This window comes from Danio aesculapii, chromosome 21 (assembly GCF_903798145.1).
Source record: "Danio aesculapii chromosome 21, fDanAes4.1, whole genome shotgun sequence".
In the NCBI taxonomy this organism is placed as follows: Eukaryota; Metazoa; Chordata; class Actinopteri; order Cypriniformes; family Danionidae; genus Danio; species Danio aesculapii.
The window spans coordinates 33,872,368-33,881,912 of NC_079455.1; positions in this window are offsets into that span (position 1 = coordinate 33,872,368).

Sequence of the window (9,545 nt, forward strand, 5' to 3'; positions counted from 1 at the left end):
GTCTTTGCATTGACTTAACACGTAAATCACTCACTCTTAACGCTTTATGCACATCATTCATCTGCAGAACACAAAATAAGATATTTTTAAATATCTGAAAATGTTTTTATTTTACTTTGATTCAAGATACATTCAGAAGTATACCTAAATAATCCTCAAAACAGTCCTTGTGTTTTCAGTGGTTCAATCCTAATGTTACGAAGCTACTAAAAAAAAAAAGGTAAAGACTGAAGGTGTAAACTGAACCCAGCAGGCACAGGACATCAACATAATGTCAGATTGACGTTGTACCCTAACGTCTTGGGTTGTTGCTTTTTTTTTGGAAATGAAAATAAAAATTTTAATGATGTTACAGCTTGACGTTGTTTGGACATCACCAATATGGCATCTATCAGATATTGGATTTTGGGTTGCCATACCTAAGAAATAAATGTCAGTATTTGACGTCAATATGACGTTGGTTTAAGATGTTGGCTCGACGTTGGATTTTGGTTGCTTTCAAACACAACCTAAAATCAACAAAATATCAGTGTCATTTCACATCCTTATTGGACATCAAAATAACACTGTCCTTAGACACCTAATATTAACGTCTCATGATGTTGTTTGTCTGCTGGGAAGGTTCACCTCCAGAGGAGAATTCTGTCATGATTTACTCATCCTCCACTTTTTCCAAACTTATTTGAGTTTCTTTGTTCAGTTGAAGGCAAAAGAAGATATTCTGAAAAATGTTGGAAACCAGCAGCCATTGACTTCAATTATTGTTTTTTCCATGTTTTTAATGTCAATAGCTGCTTTTACAACATTCTCAAGAATACAGTAACTTGTTTTGTGTTCAACAGAAGAACGAAATGAAGGTTTAGAACCACTCGAGTGTGAGTAAATCTTCATTTTTGGGTGAACTATCCCTTTAATGCAGATTTTCTGTGAGTTTCTGTATTGCTTGATCAGCAGACTCAAGGTCAGCAGCACGTCAGAGGTGCTCTAAAAACTTGTCCCACTTCCAAAGTGCATGCGATTCAAAGCATCGTCACTGCATAAAGTTAAAAAGTGCTTATTCACCTGAGAAGTCCTCATGTGGTCTATAAAGAAACAAATAACGAGATTACAAATGTGGAAAACCATCCTATGAATATTGCATCTGTGGCTAATGTGATTATGAAAATAATGTGCATAATCAGTTCTCTAGAAACACATATCATGTCTATTTTGCATTTGTCTGGCCTGAATGCTGTATCAGTTTAAGTGATGCAGCTGCCAGAGCTTTCTCCACTGTAAAGAGAAAACAAACTGTGATTTTATTCATATTTATATTAGGAATTCAAGAACATCATTTCATATGCATTTCATATCCTCCATTAGCCTGACCATGTGAGATAATGCACATGAAATGATCTTCTTGATTTTATAAATTGATTTTATTTTGACATAATTTAAGTGTGTGTACAGTATTTATTATGTATATGTAAATAAACACACATGGATGCATATATTTGAGAAAATGATAATTTATATTTAGATATAAATTATATGTGTATATGATACAAATTTTATATAAACTTAAATATCTATGTAACAAAATTGTTTTGTATAGTTTGTTTCTATGTATACAAACCTTTATTTTGACAATCGCAATCAAACTTTGACGGCACTAATATATGTCTTTCATTAAGATTTTAGTTAATTGTTTTGTCTGTAGTAGTTTGTGTATACAATTTTTCTTAGTTTTCTCATTTATTTATTTTTTATTAATTATTAAATTATTTGATACTTTTAAAAAGATTTTATATCTTATATTTTAAAAAGCAGGAACAAAAATAAGTAAATGTTTGTCATCTTCATTTAGTTTAACTTCAAATTTAAATAATTTAAACAAACTACAAATAAGTAATTTAATAATTAATACTAAAATAAAAGTGAAACATAACAAAACAAATAAAACTCAAACTACTACTAAAATGGACAAAACAGACAAAAACAATTAATAAAACTTTAACTAAAGACAAAATGAAATTTAACTAAATAAAAATGGCATATTTATTCAATGCTATTAACATGACATAATCTTTTCTCAAGGATAATTAGAAAATTCATACAATTATTTGATATAATATACAATAAAACTGCTATATTGTGCAATACTATTTGAGATAAAATATCTGGTTGCCTTTTTAAAATAGTAAGTGTATTCTTTAGTCACATAATCCTTCAGAAAATACAAAAATACATAAGTAATATATAACAGTTTTAGAATAAAAAAACACTGTTAATTCATAGTTAAATCAGTCAATCACTTATAATTATATATGACTTACAGTTGAAGTCAGAATTATTAACCCTCTGGAATTATTAGCCCCCCCCATGTTTATTTTTTTCTTCAATTTCTGTTTAACGAAAATAAGTTTTTTTCAACACATTTCTAAAGATATTAGTTTTAATAACTCATTTCTAATAACTGATTTTTTCATCTTCGCCATGATGACAGTAAATAGTATTTGACTAGATATTTTTCAAGATACTAGTATTCAGCTTAAAGTGACATTTAAAGGCTTAATTAGGCAAGTTAGGGTAATTAGACAAGTCATTGTATAACTATAGTTTGTTCTGTAGACAATCGAAAAAAAATATATAGCTTAAGTGGGCTAATAATATTGACCCTTAAAATGGTTTTTAAAAAATTAAAAACTGTTTTTATGTTGGCCAAATAAAACAAATAAGACTTTCTCTAGAAGAACAAAATATTATAGAAAACACTGTGAAAATTTCCTTGCTCTGTTTAACATCATTTGGGAAATATATGAAAGGAACAAAAATAACTAATTGTTTGTCATTTTCATTAAGTTTAACTTCAGTTTTAAATAATAATAATAATAATAAAACTACAAATAAGTAACTTAATAATTAATACTAAAATAAAAGTGAAACATAACAAAACAAATAAAACTCAAACTATACTAAAATGGACAAAAACAATTAATAAAACTTTAACTAAAAACAAAATGAAATTTAACCAAATAACAATTTAGTATTTATTAAATAACATAAAATAATCTTGTTTTCTCAAGATTTTACAAGGATATTTAAATTCATACAATTATTTGGTATAAAATACAATAAAACTGCAATATTGAGCAATACTATTGCGAGATAAAATATCTGATTGCCTTTTTTAAAATACTAAATGTATTCCTTAAATTACAGGTGTCAAATCCAGTTCCTGGAGGACTGCAGTTCTGCACAGTTTAGTTGCAACCCTGCTTCAACAAACTTAAGCTGTTGTCACACTGGGCTTTGTGTGTGCGAAATTCTGTCGTGCGGCGCTGCGAAAAGGGGCGGGATTAAACAAGATGATTAGACATTAAAAAAAGTGAGCGACTGCTCCATGTTTTAAATTCCTGTCCTGAGAGGTCCTGTTTTGATCCTCGATTGGTCTCACGCAGTCAAGTGATGCGATTTCGCAGGTCAGAGTTCACCAAGCTTGAACTTTGCACCGCAGCGAACTGCGAAACTTAACGCATGACCCTGCGTTTCCAGTCTGACGCATTCGCATGCTTATGAATGGAAGTCTATGGGAAGAAAAGTCAAGTGTGACTGCAGCTTTACCTGCAGGTTTCAAACAAGCCTGAAGGACTCAATTAGTTAGAACAGGTGTGTTTAATTAAGTTAAAGCTAAAATTAAGTTGTAGCCCTCCAGGAACTCTATTTGACACCTGTGCCTCACATGATCCTTCAGTAAAAATACAATAATATAGAAATAATATCAAACCATTTCAGAATAAAAAAATCTGTTAATCAATTATATATAATTAGGCAAGTTAGGATAATTAGACAAGTCATTAACAATGGTTTGTTCTGTAGACAGTCAGGAAATATATTACTTAAGGGGGCTAATAATATTGACCTTAAGATGGTTTTAAAAAATTTACAAACTGCCAAAATAAAACAAATAAGACTTTCTCCAGAAGAATAAATATTATAGGAAATACTGTGAAAAATTCCTTGCTGTTAATCATCGTTTGGGAAATATATATATTAAAAAAAAATCTAATAATTGTGACTTCAACTGTATATTACATGCTGTATTGACAGTAACCTAATAAAGGGATAGACAGGACTTAATTTGCACCAACACAAACCCAAATATACGTCTAAAGGTCTGATTACACAATCGTAGCTCTGAGCGCCTTCAGGCTGTCACAAGGTCTGTCATAATTTTCCTCCCCTTTTGTTTTTGCACCAGGCGGCAGAGAAAAACTCAGCGGAGGAACAGTCTGTACGCTCGCACGCTAAACACACAAGACACTGAGCTCTTCACACGGCTTAATTAACCACGGCCAAACATCTGCATACCAGCATATGTTTAGGGCATCACCCAGTGCCGTCTCAGTAGATGATGATCAGGAGGGCATTAACCGGACGAGAGGGAACATATGGTGCATGTCAGACGCTCGTCCTGTCAGCACGGTGAGACGTATTCATTCATGCCACTTACTGTTATAACGAGGCAGACGGTAGAGCTGCAGTGCCACAGTGGCTGTATAAAGAAGATCACCATCATTGACTGTAATTGATAGCAACATGTCCAGTGATTGCATGACCTACTTGGCAGCTCTTTGGTGGACACATTTATTAATATAATATAATATAATATAATATAATATAATATAATATAATATTATATAATATCATATATCATATCATATCATATTATATCATATCAAATAATATAATATATAAAATTGAGGGGAAAATTATTAGCCCTCCTGTGAATTTTTTTAAATAGTTTTAATAACTCATTTCTAATAAATGTTTTTTTACATGATATTTTGCCAGTTATTTTGCAAGATACAGCTTAAAGTGCACATTAAAGGCTCAACTAGGTTAATTAGGCAAGTTATTGGACAACAGTGGTTTGTTCTGTAGCCATTCATTCATCTTTCTTTCCCTTAGTTCCTTTTATTTATCAGGGGTCGCCACAGCAGAATGAACCACCAACTATTCCAGCATATGTTTTACACAGCGTAGCTTATTAAATTCACCTATAGCGCATATCTTGACTGTGGTTGAAATCGGAGCACGCTGAGGAAACTGAAGCCAATCAAAAAGTTGCATTTCTTAATGGTGTCAATGATATTGACCTTATATAATTGTAATTGTAATAATTGTCAAAACTTTAAAATGGCTTTTATTCCAGTCAAGCTAAAGGAAATTAAGTAAAACACTTTCTCCAGAATGGAAAAAAATAGAAATTAATAGAAAGAATGGTGAATAAAAGGAACTACTGTGAAAAAAGAGTCCTTGCTCTGTTAAACAGCACATTCAAAATATTTGGAATTTTTTTTTTTTAAGTATTTTAAAATTGTATGCCTTACTCTAAAATGTAAATTACATATAAACTACCTGTTTGGGGTCAGTTTTTTTCATGTTTTTTTTAAAGAAAATTATTCAGTTAAATTCTCTTACATATATTAAATGTTTAAAAAATGTTAAATATTTTAACAATTTATAATACAACTGCTTTTTTATTGTATGCAGTTTCAAATGAAGTTATTACTCTAGTCATTATTGCTTTTATTGCTATTACCATTAATAATAACAACAACAATTTATATTAGAGTGATTTCTAAAGAATCATGTGATTCTGAAGACTGGAGATCTTTAAAAATACTGGAGTAAATGATTAAATTAAACAATAAACTACTTTTCAACAATTATTTTATAGTGCAATAACATTTTACAATTTGTACTGTATTTTTGATTAAATAAATGCAGCCTTGGTGAGCAGAATAAGCTTATTATAAAAATGACCGGTAGTGATTTCAATTTGACTGGTAGTGTATATAAAATATTCTATTAATGATTTCTGAAGAATAATGAGACAGTGAACTGTAGCGTATTGTATTCAAATCTTGGGAATTAAAATAAAACATTTATTAATAATATATAAAATAATATATAAAGTGTGTGTGTGTGTGTGTATGTATGTGTATATATATATATATATATATATATATATATATATATATATATATATACATACACATGTATACATACAATTATTATTAATTATTAATATATATTTACTATTATTTATTTTCAGAGTAACGGAATAATGACAATTTATGCAAAACAAAAATGTATATGTAAATAAATCACAAAAGGAACACAATTATTTATATATATATATATATATATATATATATATATATATATATATATATATATATATATATATATATATATATATATATATATATATATATACAGTTGAAGACATAATTATTAGCCCTCCTGTGAGTTTTTCTTTTTCAAATTTTCCCAAATGATGTTTAACAGAGCAAGGAATTTATGATTTTTTTCACAGTATTTCCTAAAATATTTTTTCTTCTGGAGAAAGTCTTATTTGTTTTATTTTTAGAATAAAAGCAAAATAAAAATGTATTTATAAATAAATAACAAATGGAACACAATTATATAAATGTATGGACTATGTGGGACAAAAGTATTATTCCTGCCACTCAGTGTTATGAGGCAGTAGAGCTGCAGTGCTGCAGTGGCTCTTTAGAGCAGATCACTGCCATTGACTGTAATTGATAGCAACATGTCCAGTAATTGCACGACCTACTTGGCAGCTCTTTGGTGGACACTCATTTGCACAGTGTGTTTTGGTCTATTGGATAATGGCAGGCGCCTTCATCAACGAGCTTAGAGAATAAACAATTAATTAGGCTGAAACCTGATACCTGAAGATGGGCTTTTAGCCAAGAAACTAACATAGTGTGCAAATCAAAGCTTGATAAAATACCAGGTATGTAAATCGAATATATAGATTTTAAAGAATCAGATACATTAATGATTTTTATAAGTCTCAAAATATAGATAATAATAGCTTGATTTGTATTAAATTAATATAATATAAATTTATCATATTAAATTAGTATAGAGCAGCATGTTGGCTCAGTGGTTAGCACTGTTGCCTCACAGCAAGAAGTTCACTGGTTCGAGTCTAGGCTGGGCCAGTTTGCATGTATTCCCCATGTTCGTGTGGGTTTGCTCCAGATGCTCTAGTTTTCCCTACATTCCAATGACATGCAGTACAGGTGAGTCGGGTAAACAAAATTGGCCGTAGAGTATGAATGCTTGTGAATGCGAAAGTGTATGGGTGTTTTCCAGTACTGGGTTGTGGCTGGGAGGGCATCTGCTGTGTGAAACATATACTGGAATAGTTGGCGTTAATTCCGCGGTGGCAAACCCTGATGAATAAGGGACTAAGCTGAAGGAAAATGAATGAATAAATTAGTACAAACTGTAAACAATTTAATTAAGTCAAATCTGCCCAAGTCGGAAGTTGCTGAGACTTTCAACTGAAAAAGGATATTAAGTAGGGGGCGGGGCTTTCTTTTACTCATCATTTCCTCAAAGCAAACTATCAGTAAGAGGGGCGTGATTAAGAATATTGTGGCTGAAGCCGTCAAACTGCTGTCAGCAGAGAAGAACCACCACTTCAAACGCGGAAGCAAATTTAAGAGTACTATCCATTCATTCATTTTTCTTCAGCTTAGTCCCTTATTTATCAGGGGTTGCCACAGCGGAATGAACCGCCATAAGTTTACCAAAACAAACATTTTTTTATCAATTCAATACAAGTCACCTTTTTTTGTATAGTGCTTTTACAATGTAGATTGTGTCAAAGCAGATTCACATAGAAGATTATAGTAAATTGAAACTGAAGTTAACAGTAGATTAATTTTTAAAGATTAATTATTCACATTAAGAATAACAATGTGAGCTAGCAAAATACTTTTTACATTTTGATTTCATGTGCACTGTAAACAATTTTATGAAATAATTTTATTCACTTAAATTAAACAATTTTATTTAATTAATTAAATGATCGAATGTAATAATCTCAACCTAGGCTTTTATGTTACTAGAACTTATGTTAGTAAGTTAATCAGTTTTGAACCATTTTTTAAGCTATGAAATTTCAACTTTCCACTGTGGCGACCCCAGATTAATAAAGGGAATAAAGAAATAAAGAAAATCAATTAATTAATTAATGAAATTTCAACTTGATTTAAATCCATTAATTTGATGCAACTTGGGGAGACTTGTAAAGTTAATTTGATTAATTTGAAGCAACCATTTTTACAGCGACTGGAACTTTGTGTTCTTTTGCATTTAAGTTGACTTGTCTGAACAGCTTTGTGTACAAGACCTGCTGTTTCTGCAAAGACAAAGGCAGTTCTGGGCTTGGCTTTTTCTAAGCTTAGAGAACTCTCAGACTGTCCAATCTCAATAACAGAGAGCAGCTCTAGTGTGTAATTCTGCAATCAGGACGTTCAGCAGCAGGGCAAATAGAAACATACTGCTGTTTACTGACAGATGATTGTCTGACGCACTTCAACAAGGACAAAAGGTCCTACTGATGGAAAATAAGCTACACTGCTTATTTAAACGGGCTAATGCAAGCATTGTGTTTTAATAATGTGTGAGCAGCTTGCAATGAAACTCATTTTCGAGACCTTCCACTTATATTTTTTCTTGTGTGTTTGTTTTATTAAAAGTGAAGAGTGCAGCAAATTTTTGCATAATTATCTAAATGCAAAAAAGTTGCTACTCACTGCGCCACCGTGACGCCTGTCAGAGTTCATTCGTCAAAAATTGCATTTCTACATCCCATTCCATTATTCGCATAAACCCTTTTTATTCCAAAATCTCATCAAGCAAGAGTACAAACTTGATTGCTTTTCTAGCAAGAGTACAAAAGTGATTTTTATACCAAATTTCCATTTCCATAACTCATTTCTCACATGATACTGCAAAATTCGTATTAACACAGGGAAGTGGACACCCAGCTAGTGACTTCCATAAGATTTTTCTCATACGGATGTCTATGGCGACATTCTTCAAAATATCTTATTTTGTGTTCAACAAAAAAAAAAATCTCAGAAAGGTTTGGAACCACTTGAGGGTAAATGTTCAATTTTCATCATCATACAAGTTTGCATGACTGTGAGCATGAGTAATACAATTCTGGCTGCAGTTCACATAATCACCATTTGTTTTTGTTTTGTTTTATTTGTTCTTCTGCTCTTTATTATTGAGATTGGACAGTCTGAGAGTCCTCTAAGCTTCATAAAAGCCAAGCCCAGGACTGCCTTTGTCTTTGCAGAAACGGCAGGTCTTGTACACATAGAGCTCTTTGTGATTCTGATTTTCTTATGAATCTTTTTCTGTCCTAAAAATATCTGGCTAGACAAAAAAAAAAAAATCCTAGAAACACCAAATATGTCACAGTGGTGCTAAATCTCCTGTCTTACTCGGGTATTCACACACACCCTCATCGGACCCTAAAATTTAAATTTACCTCAAATCTCCAAGTTTCAATAAATATTCTAGCTGAACGAAACATATAACTTTGGATTTTTTTTTTTTTCATGAATTAAATATTTTTTTTGAGCTGTTTTAAAACCTACTTTTTTTTTTTAACTTCTCCTAGACTCCTTAATAAAAAAACAGGGAAGTTAATCCCACTTTAAAAC